Here is a 10,470-nt window from a genome sequence, read left to right as displayed (position 1 = left end):
TCTGATCCGATCAGATCTATACTGGCGTCCCCAGCAGTTTAAGGTTCCCAAAAACGCAGTGTTAGTGGGATCAGCCCAGATACCTGCTAGCACCTGCGTTTTGCCCCTCCGCCCGGCCCAGCCCACCCAAGTGCAGTATCGATCGATCACTGTCACTTACAAAACACTAAACGCATAACTGCAGCGTTCGCAGAGTCAGGCCTGATCCCTGCGATCGCTAACAGTTTTTTTGGTAGCGTTTTTATTGAACTGGCAAGCGCCAGCGGCCTAGTACACCCCGGTCGTAGTCAAACCAGCACTGCAGTAACACTTGGTGACGTGGCGAGTCCCATAAGTGCAGTTCAAGCTGGTGAGGTGGCAAGCACAAGTAGTGTCCCGCTGCCACCAAGAAGACAAACACAGGCCCGTCGTGCCCATAATGCCCTTCCTGCTGCATTCGCCAATCCTAATTGGGAACCCACCACTTCTGCAGCGCCCGTACTTCCCCCATTCACATCCCCAACCAAATGCAGTCGGCTGCACGAGAGGCATTTTTATGTCCTCCCGAGTACCCCTACCCAACGAACCCCCCCAAAAAAGATGTTGTGTCTGCAGCAAACGCGGATATAGGCGTGACACCCGCTATTATTGTCCCTCCTGTCCTGACAATCCTGGTCTTTGCATTGGTGAATGTTTTGAACGCTACCATTCACTAGTTGAGTATTAGCGTAGGGTACAGCATTGCACAGACTAGGCACACTTTCACAGGGTCTCCCAAGATGCCATCGCATTTTGAGAGACCCGAACCTGGAACCGGTTACAGTTATAAAAGTTACAGTTACAAAAAAAGTGTAAAAAAAAAAAAAAACACAAACAAAAATATAAAATAAAAAATAATAGTTGTCGTTTTATTGTTCTCTCTCTATTCTCTCTCTCTCTATTCTTCTGCTCTTTTTTACTGTATTCTATTCTGCAATGTTTTATTGTTATTATGTTTTATCATGTTTGCTTTTCAGGTATGCAATTTTTTATACTTTACCGTTTACTGTGCTTTATTGTTAACCATTTTTTTGTCTTCAGGTACAGCATTCACGACTTTGAGTGGTTATACCAGAATGATGCTTGCAGGTTTAGGTATCATCTTGGTATCATTCTTTTCAGCCAGCGGTCGGCTTTCATGTAAAAGCAATCCTAGCGGCTAATTAGCCTCTAGACTGCTTTTACAAGCAGTGGGAGAGAATGCCCCCCCCCCACTGTCTTCCGTGTTTTTCTCTGGCTCTCCTGTCTCAACAGGGAACCTGAGAATGCAGTCGGTGATTCAGCCAGCTGACCATAGAGCTGATCAGAGACCAGAGTGGCTCCAAACATCTCTATGGCCTAAGAAACCGGAAGCTACGAGCATTTTATGACTTAGATTTCGCCGGATGTAAACAGCACCATTGGGAAATTGGGGAAGCATTTTATCACACCGATCTTGGTGTGGTCAGATGCTTTGAGGGCAGAGGAGAAATCTAGGGTCTAATAGACCCCAATTTTTTCAAAAAAGAGTACCTGTCACTACCTATTGCTATCATAGGGGATATTTACATTCCCTGAGATAACAATAAAAATGATTAAAAAAAAAAAAAAATGAAAGGAACAGTTTTAAAATTAGATAAAAAAGCAAAAAAATAATAAAGAAAAAAAAAAAAAAAAAAAAAAAAGCACCCCTGTCCCCCCTGCTCTCGCGCTAAGGCGAACGCAAGCGTTGGTCTGGCGTCAAATGTAAACAGCAATTGCACCATGCATGTGAGGTATCACCGCGACGGTCAGATCGAGGGCAGTAATTTTAGCAGTAGACCTCCTCTGTAAATCTAAAGTGGTAACCTGTAAAGGCTTTTAAAGGCTTTTAAAAATGTATTTATTTTGGTGCCACTGCACGTTTGTGTGCAATTGTAAAGCATGTCATGTTTGGTATCCATGTACTCGGCCTAAGATCATCTTTTTTATTTCATCAAACATTTGGGCAATATAGTGTGTTTTAGTGCATTAAAATGTAAAAAAGTGTGTTTTTTCCCCAAAAAATGCGTTTGAAAAATCGCTGCGCAAATACTGTGTGAAAAAAAAAAATTAAACACCCACCATTTTAATCTGTAGGGCATTTGCTTTAAAAATATATATAATGTGTGGGGGTTCAAAGTAATTTTCTTGCAAAAAAAAATAATTTTTTCATGTAATCAAAAAGTGTCAGAAAGGGCTTTGTCTTCAAGTGGTTAGAAGAGTGGGTGATGTGTGACATAAGCTTCTAAATGTTGTGCATAAAATGCCAGGACAGTTCAAACCCCCCCCAAATGACCCCATTTTGGAAAGTAGACACCCCACCAAGCTATTTGCTGAGAGGCATGTCGAGTCCATGGAATATTTTATATTGTGACACAAGTTGCAGGAAAGAGACAAATTTTTTTTTTTTTTTTTTTGCACAAAGTTGTCACTAAATGATATATTGCTCAAACATGCCATGGGAATATGTGAAATTACACCCCAAAATACATTCTGTTGCTTCTCCTGAGTACGGGGATACCACATGTGTGAGACTTTTTGGGAGCCTAGCCGCGTATGGGACCCCGAAAACCAAGCACCGCCTTCAGGCTTTCTAAGGGCGTAAATTTTTGATTTCACTCTTCACTGCCTATCACAGTCTCGGAGGCCATGGAATGCCCAGGTGGCACAAAACCCCCCCAAATGACCCCATTTTGGAAAGTAGACACCCAAAGCTATTTGCTGAGCGGTATAGTGAGTATTTTGCAGACCTCACTTTTTGTCACAAAGTTTTGAAAATTAAAAAAAGAAAAAAAAAATTTTTTTTTTGTCTTTCTTCATTTTCAAAAACAAATGAGAGCTGCAAAATACTCACCATGCCTCTCAGCAAATAGCTTGGGGTGTCTACTTTCCAAAATGGGGTCATTTGGGGGGGGTTTGTGCCACCTGGGCATTCCATGACCTCCGAAACTGTGATAGGCAGTGAAGAGTGAAATCAAAAATGTACACCCTTAGAAATCCTGAAGGCGGTGATTGGTTTTCGGGGTCCCGTACGTGGCTAGGCTCCTAAAAAGTCCCACACATGTGGTATCCCCGTACTCAAGAGAAGCAGCAGAATGTATTTTGGGGTGCAATTCCACATATGCCCATGACCTGTGTGAGCAATATATCATTTAGTGACAACTTTGTGCAAAAAAAAAAATAAATAAAAAATAAATTGTCACTTTCCCGCAACTTGTGTCAAAATATAAAATATTCCATGGACTCAACATGCCTCTCAGCAAATAGCTTGGGGTGTCTACTTTCCAAAATGGGGTCATTTGGGGGTGGGGTTTGTGCCATCTGGGCATTTTATGGCCTTCAAAACTGTGATAGGTAGTGAGGAGTAAAATCAAAAATGTACGCCCTTAGAAATCCTGAAGGCAGTGATTGGTTTTCGGGGCCCCGTATGCGGCTAGGCTCCCAAAAAGTCCCACACATGTGGTATCCCCATACTCAGGAGAAGCAGCTAAATGTATTTTGGGGTGCAATTCCACATATGCCCATGGCCTGTGTGAGCAATATATCATTTAGTGACAACTTTTTGTAATTTTTTTTTTTTTTTGTCATTATTCAATCACTTGGGACAAAAAAAATGAATATTCAATGGGCTCAAAATGCCTCTCAGCAATTTCCTTGGGGTGTCTACTTTCCAAAATGGGGTCATTTGTGGGGGTTTTGTACTGCCCTGCCATTTTAGCACCTCAAGAAACGACATAGGCAGTCATAAATTAAAGGCTGTGTAAATTCCAGAAAATGTACCCTAGTTTGTAGGCGCTATAACTTTTGCGCAAACCAATAAATATACACTTATTGACATTTTTTTTACCAAAGACATGTGGCCAAATACATTTTGGCCTAAATGTATGACTAAAATTGAGTTTATTGGATTTTTTTTAGAACAAAAAGTAGAAAATATCATTTTTTTTCAAAATTTTCGGTCTTTTTCCGTGTATAGCGCAAAAAATAAAAACGGCAGAGGTGATCAAATACCATCAAAAGAAAGCTCTATTTGTGGGAAGAAAAGGACGCAAATTTCCTTTGGTTACAGCATTGCATGACGGCGCAATTAGCAGCTAAAGCGTCACAGTGCCAAATTGTAAAAAGTGCTCTGGTCAGGAAGGGGGTAAATCCTTCCGGGGCTGAAGTGGTTAAGAGACGTGTCAGCTGTTGGCAAAGAGAATATTTAGAATAATCACGAATATGATCATTTCATATTTAGTTCTAGCCGTATATGGTTATGGCTGTAGTTTGCTGACTAGTAGATTTGAAATAGTATAAAAAACAATGTGACACAAGGCTAGACACACTTCACATGTCCACTCACACACACAAGACTTCACTACTTTTTCACACACACAAGGACACTTTCAGACACACACATCCTTACACTGAAGAAGACATTTTGTTTACTTTAGGCCTATATACAGCCTACCTCACAAACAGCTGCTAGAGCAGACATCTCTCTGACATAGAGAAGCACAGACAGAGCTGAAATATCTCTTGAACTTTGATACAAGTTTTTGTTCCTATTATCTTTTGTTTTATTACATCAAGCTGTAAGAAGATTTTAACTTTGTATATATTTTCAAGTTGTTGCCAAGTGTGACCAAATAAACTCACACTTTGTTTTAAGACAGCCTGGCTACTGAACTTTTGAACAAAACGCCTAAGACACTGTTGACATAACACGTGTCTGTGAGAAGAGAAGCAGCTTTCTCTTTCTCTACATTTTACATTGGCGAGCCAGCCAGTTTTTTTTTCCCTGCTCCTCGAAAAAGGGGGGAGACTCACACATTTTCATGATTGATCAAGTCTCTGGAAAAAATGATCAAAGAACCTAGAAAGAGGCGTTTGTGTTCCATCAGACGAGGACGAAAGGTCCAAGGAACTGAGCCAGTTGAATATGTGAAATTCTTCTAAATACGGTGAGTAAAGTTATGGATTTTATTGATGAATTAATTAGAGACAGTAAGCTATAATTTAAAGATGTGTCTTGTTATCCAAATGACAATCATCTTTGGGCATATATGTACAAGGAATGTCTACAGGCCAATGTCCAGATAGACTCAGCTAAATTTACTATAAATAAGCAGCGTAAAAAAAAATCTAACATTCTAAAGCTGGTAAGTATATTTAACAAAATGATTCTTAATGTTGATTTACCTGCTAAAAATGTGTTTACATTACAGAAGACAGAATGTAACACTGTACAGAACACAGGGAAACATGAAAATTTGTCTCAAGATTCTCCTGATTGTCCAAACTGTGAGATTTTTTGTAATTATATAGAGAATCTTGAGGAACAAATTGACTCTAAAACAAATCTTTTGGAAAAACTACAGAATGACAGTAGATTGACACAGATTTCTGTACTAACAAAAGATGACAAAAAGAAGCCCTCTACATCAAAAACAAAAACTCTGCCTTCCTATATTTCTGATACTTCGGAAATAAATGAAGACACCGCTGAAGACCAAACAGAGGTTAGAAGAAAAAAATTACTTGACCGTGCAGCAAAATTAAAGTTACAAATACATGACCAATTAATGAAAGTTTTAAAAGACATCCCAGCATATGATTTAAAGGCGGATGCTTTTTATAATGCAGACATATTTGAGTCCTACACTGATCGGTACAACCTTAAAGACGAACAACCTTTGGTTACCTGCACATTATGCTAGACGACTAACAAAGTCACCTATTATTGATGACAATGGAGAGGAGATACATAGTGACGATTCAGACAGATTGCGACAATTGTTATTATGTACAATGGGTGAAGATGTTCCGTCAATTGAAACACTTGACTCTTTACAGACTTCCGTTAATGAAGATCCATTTGCTTTCAAAATAAAATTCTCAAAAGCAGATAAAATGATTTTGGGGGTAGATGATGAAAGTGATTCAGGGATTATTAAAGCATTTGTAAAGAAATTTAAATATCTCGATCCAGCTTCATTAGCTATCGCACAAGAGAAAGATGCTTTATCAGAAGCGTCAGGTTTCATTGATAAAGTTAGAAGACAAATGCAACAGGGCAATCTTAAGTCTAAGATAGCTCTGGTTCAAAATGACACTTTCAAACGGAATAGTCAGACAACAGACAAGACAGGATGGACAGCTCCTGGGGACTATGACAGGTGCAAGCAAGTGAAACAGAGAGAGCCCATCACTTGTTATTATTGCCAGAGACCAGGTCATTGACGTTATCAATGTAAAAAATTCCTAAGGGATGTGCAGATAAAAGATTCAAGAAATATAGGTAAAGAAAATGGACTTATACCTCTTGAACCATCTGCTCCTCCTTGTCCTAACGTAACTCAATCTTCTTCTCCTTATGCTCCTCTGATAAAACAAATCAGAGGATTGTCTATCAGCACTGGCATGAATGAAAAGCACTTGCAATCAGCCAATGGTGATTCAAATGCATTATTGCCTACCCCATGACTACAAAATGATAAAAGGGAAATAAATTCTCATTATCTATAATATGTTACACCAATAAGTCTAGATAAATGTGGACGCCCTTATATGAAAGCAAAATTAAATGGTCAAAAACTAAGTTTCCTAATTGATACAGGCGCCAAAATACCGTATTTATCGGCCTATAACACGCACTTTTTTCCCCTGAAAATCAGGGGGAAATCGTGGGTGCGTGTTATAGGCCGATCCCCGCCGATTTCTGTGTCATCGGAGCGATCGCGGCAATTGCCACGGTCGCCGCCGACATACACAGCCGTGGGTAGATTCAAAAATGGCGCCGAGACTGCAGGGAGCCGAGATACACATACTCGAGTGTTCTCGGCTTTTTCCGGCGCCGCCGTCACGCCCAGTCCCGCCCCTGGACCTGTGTTATGTCCATCATAGGGCGGGACTGGGCGTGACTGTGAGCGGCGCCGAAAAAAGCCGAGAACACTCGGGTATGTGTATCTCGGCTCTTGTCGGATCCGAGATACACATACCCGAGTGTTCTCGGCTTTTTTCGGCGCCGCTCACAGTCACGCCCAGTCCCGCCCTATGATGGACATAACACAGGTCCAGGGGCGGGACTGGGCGTGACGGCGGCGCCGGAAAAAGCCGAGAACACTCGAGTATGTGTATCTCGGCTCCCTGCAGTCTCGGCGCCATTTTTTGAATCTACACCGAGTGCACAAAGCTGCACTGACATGGCTGGACTGGGGCAGACCTGCACTAACGAAGCTGCACTGGGGCAAGGCTGCACTGAGGCAAGGCTGCACTGGGGCAAAGCTTCACTGACAAGGCTGCACTGGGGCAAAGCTGCACTGACAAGGCTGCACTGGGGCAAAGCTGCACTGACAAGGCTGCACTGACACTGAAAAGGCTGCAGATGGACAGATAAGGCTGCATTGATGGGCATTTTAATGTAAGTTTTTTTTTCCATAAACTTCCCTCTTAAAAATTTTTTTTCCTTAAAATTCTCTCCTAAACTTGGGGTGCGTGTTATACGCCGATAAATACGGTATTGATTACAGGTATAAAATTACCTCTTTTGACAAATGCAGCAATTTGCACAGTTGGATTTAACGGATCAGGTAATTCAAAAGCTTCAAAGTGTAAAAATGTTTCATTTGAAATTCCTGATTATTTGGAGACTGAGATTGATATTTGGTATTCTCCCGGTGCAGAGAATATAATTGGAACAGATATTATTCAACAAAGAGGTTGGATAATTGATCTAGGTAATGGCGTTATCTGGAAAGGTTCCATTAATCGTAAGCCTATGGTAATTGACCCAGCAGATTATTGTGAAGTCGGCAGCATCTGTTTAGCAGAAGTGGTTACTGAAGACCATAGATGGCCAGATATTGGTGACAATCAAGATCTGGAACAATTGGTCAAATCCTACAAAAATCTATGGAGCCAAGGGAAAAATGAGGCAGGTTTATTCAAAGACATTGAGGTAGACGTGCAATCCACCAGCTCAGAAGCAATACAAATTGCCACCAGAGTCTATTGAACCAGTATCTATTGTCATTAAAGAACTTTTGCAACAGGGTATTATTAGGAAAACAAATTCAGTGACAAACAATCCATTATGGGTAGTACCTAAACGAGATGACCCTAATTCTTTCAGGCTTCTGATAGATCTCAGAATGCTGAATAAATATACTCCAAATTGTGCCCCGATAGTTGCAGAAACACCTGACATAATGTCTCGAATTGATGCTAAAGCCAAAGTTTTCTCTGTGCTTGATGTGGCAAACTGATTTTTTTCGATTCCTTTGACGAGATCCTGTCAATACAAGTTCGCACTTTCATTTATGAATGAACAATATACTTTCAATCGTCTTCCTCAAGGCCTACATCTAAGTCCTTGCGTATTTCATCAAGCCTTAGCGAAAGTCTTATCAAAATTTTCTAGGCCAGACTGTATTTTGCAGTATGTGGATGATATCTTGTTGTTATCAGAAAGTGAGGAAGAGCATTTGATCTTTTTAGCAGAATTGTTTGATCTGCTGCAAGATGCAGGTCTCAAGCTAAATACTCGTAAAGTTCAGCTGATGAAACGCGAGGTCAAGTTTCTCGGTATTCAAATCAGTCCGGGCAAACGTCAACCTCTGCAAGAAAGGATTAATGCTATTGCTGCACTTCCTGTACCAACTACATTTAAAGCACCGAGACAATTCCTAGGATTAGTGAATTTTTCCAGAGTACATTGAGTCATTTGCTGAGAAGGCAAAAAGTTTGTACGATCTTCTAAAGACCAATGAGGAAAATGGTTTGGTCCTTGGACAGAAGTACATCAAAAGGCTTTTGAATCTTTGAAAAAAGATTTGCAAATAGCACCTGGCCTAGCTACAGTAGAAAGGCAAGCACCATTTGCTTTGCAGGTGTATACATCTGAAAATTGTATTTCTTCTGTGTTGCTTCAATTGCAAGGAGGAAATTGGAGATTTTTGGGATACTTCTTTAGGATTTTAACCCCACTTGAGAGAGGTTTTGACACATGTGTAAAACAATTGGTAGGAGTCCACTATGCAGTGAAGGCAACTGAGCACATAGTAGGATTTAACCAAATTACTTTACAAACACCGCATTCCACCCTGAAAAGTCTCCTTGAGAAAAATATTTAAAGATTTTCACAATGGTTGTTGACTTTATCACCTAAACAGATCCAGGTTGACCATAATACCAGATATGTACTCCCTCAATTGATGGAATATAATGGATTAGAACATGAGTGTTCATGTGAAGTCCAGGATGCCTATTTTCCTCTGTTTCACAGAGAAGCAGAGAAGACTGATGAACCAGTGTTTGTGGATGGTTCACATTACTGTATTTCAGGGGAGTATTTTTCAGGCTATGCAATTTGGGAATGCATTTTACAGGTAAAGTAATGCAAACAATGTGCAAAATTCTGGGTATCCAACAAAGATGTTCCATACCATCCACAATCTGCAGGTATTGTGGAGAGAATGAACAGAACCATCAAATCCAGGATTGCAAAAATGTTACTAGACAGAGGAAGTACATGGGTAGATGCTGTACCATTTGTTCTGATGAGCATACGAAGTACAACATCCTCATCTACTCAATATAGTCCATTTGAACTAATGACAGGTAGAAAAATGCCGCTTGTGTTTCCACATGAACCTTTTTTGTCTACTCCACAAAAAGAAGCAATTGAGAAAACAAAATGGTTACAGATGTTGCAAGACAATCTGAAAACCATTCTGCCACATGCAGCTTCTCACATGCAGAAAATGATTCCTCCACACACCTCAAAATTTGAGAAAGGTGGACAGGTCATGATTAAAACTTTTCGAAAAACTAGACCATGGCAAAGTAATTGGGAAGGTCCTTATGAGATTTTGGATACACTAGGTGTAATGATACAAGTCCAAAGGCCTCTCAATTCTGTGAAAAATGCACGGAGACAACAAAAAATATGGGTTCATACTGATCAATGCAAATTGTTTATACCAAGATAATGATACTGCTTTTCTTTTGCAGATATGACATCTGGTAATCAAACATGGAGGAACAACAAGCTCCAAGAAGAAATTAAGAAAACATCGGAAAATCGGAATAAAAGAAAATACATAAAAGGGAGAAAATTCATCATCTCAGGACTCCTTTTTCCGTTAATGATATTTTTCTTCATAAAAACTTATTTGACTTTTTCCAGCCCAGCAGAAGAAAACAAGACTGAGATCCTGCATAAAAGACACTTTCAGCTATCCAGAAATAAGAGACACTTTCCCAGATACAGTAACTTTGACACAAGTAATGACATATATGGATACGCTTGTATAGGATATGGGGTTACTTGCTGTATGAATTTTTATTTTTTCCATAGTAACAATATTGAAATTTATGCTAGAATAGAATCCAAGACAAAGTTTGTAAAAATGCAAGAATCATATGTACATAATAATAAGACTGGTACATATGAGTGTAATTTAACAA

This window comes from Aquarana catesbeiana, linkage group LG08 (genome assembly GCF_042186555.1).
Source record: "Aquarana catesbeiana isolate 2022-GZ linkage group LG08, ASM4218655v1, whole genome shotgun sequence".
NCBI classification, from domain to species: Eukaryota; Metazoa; Chordata; class Amphibia; order Anura; family Ranidae; genus Aquarana; species Aquarana catesbeiana.
Note: the sequence above shows the minus strand (reverse complement) of the source record.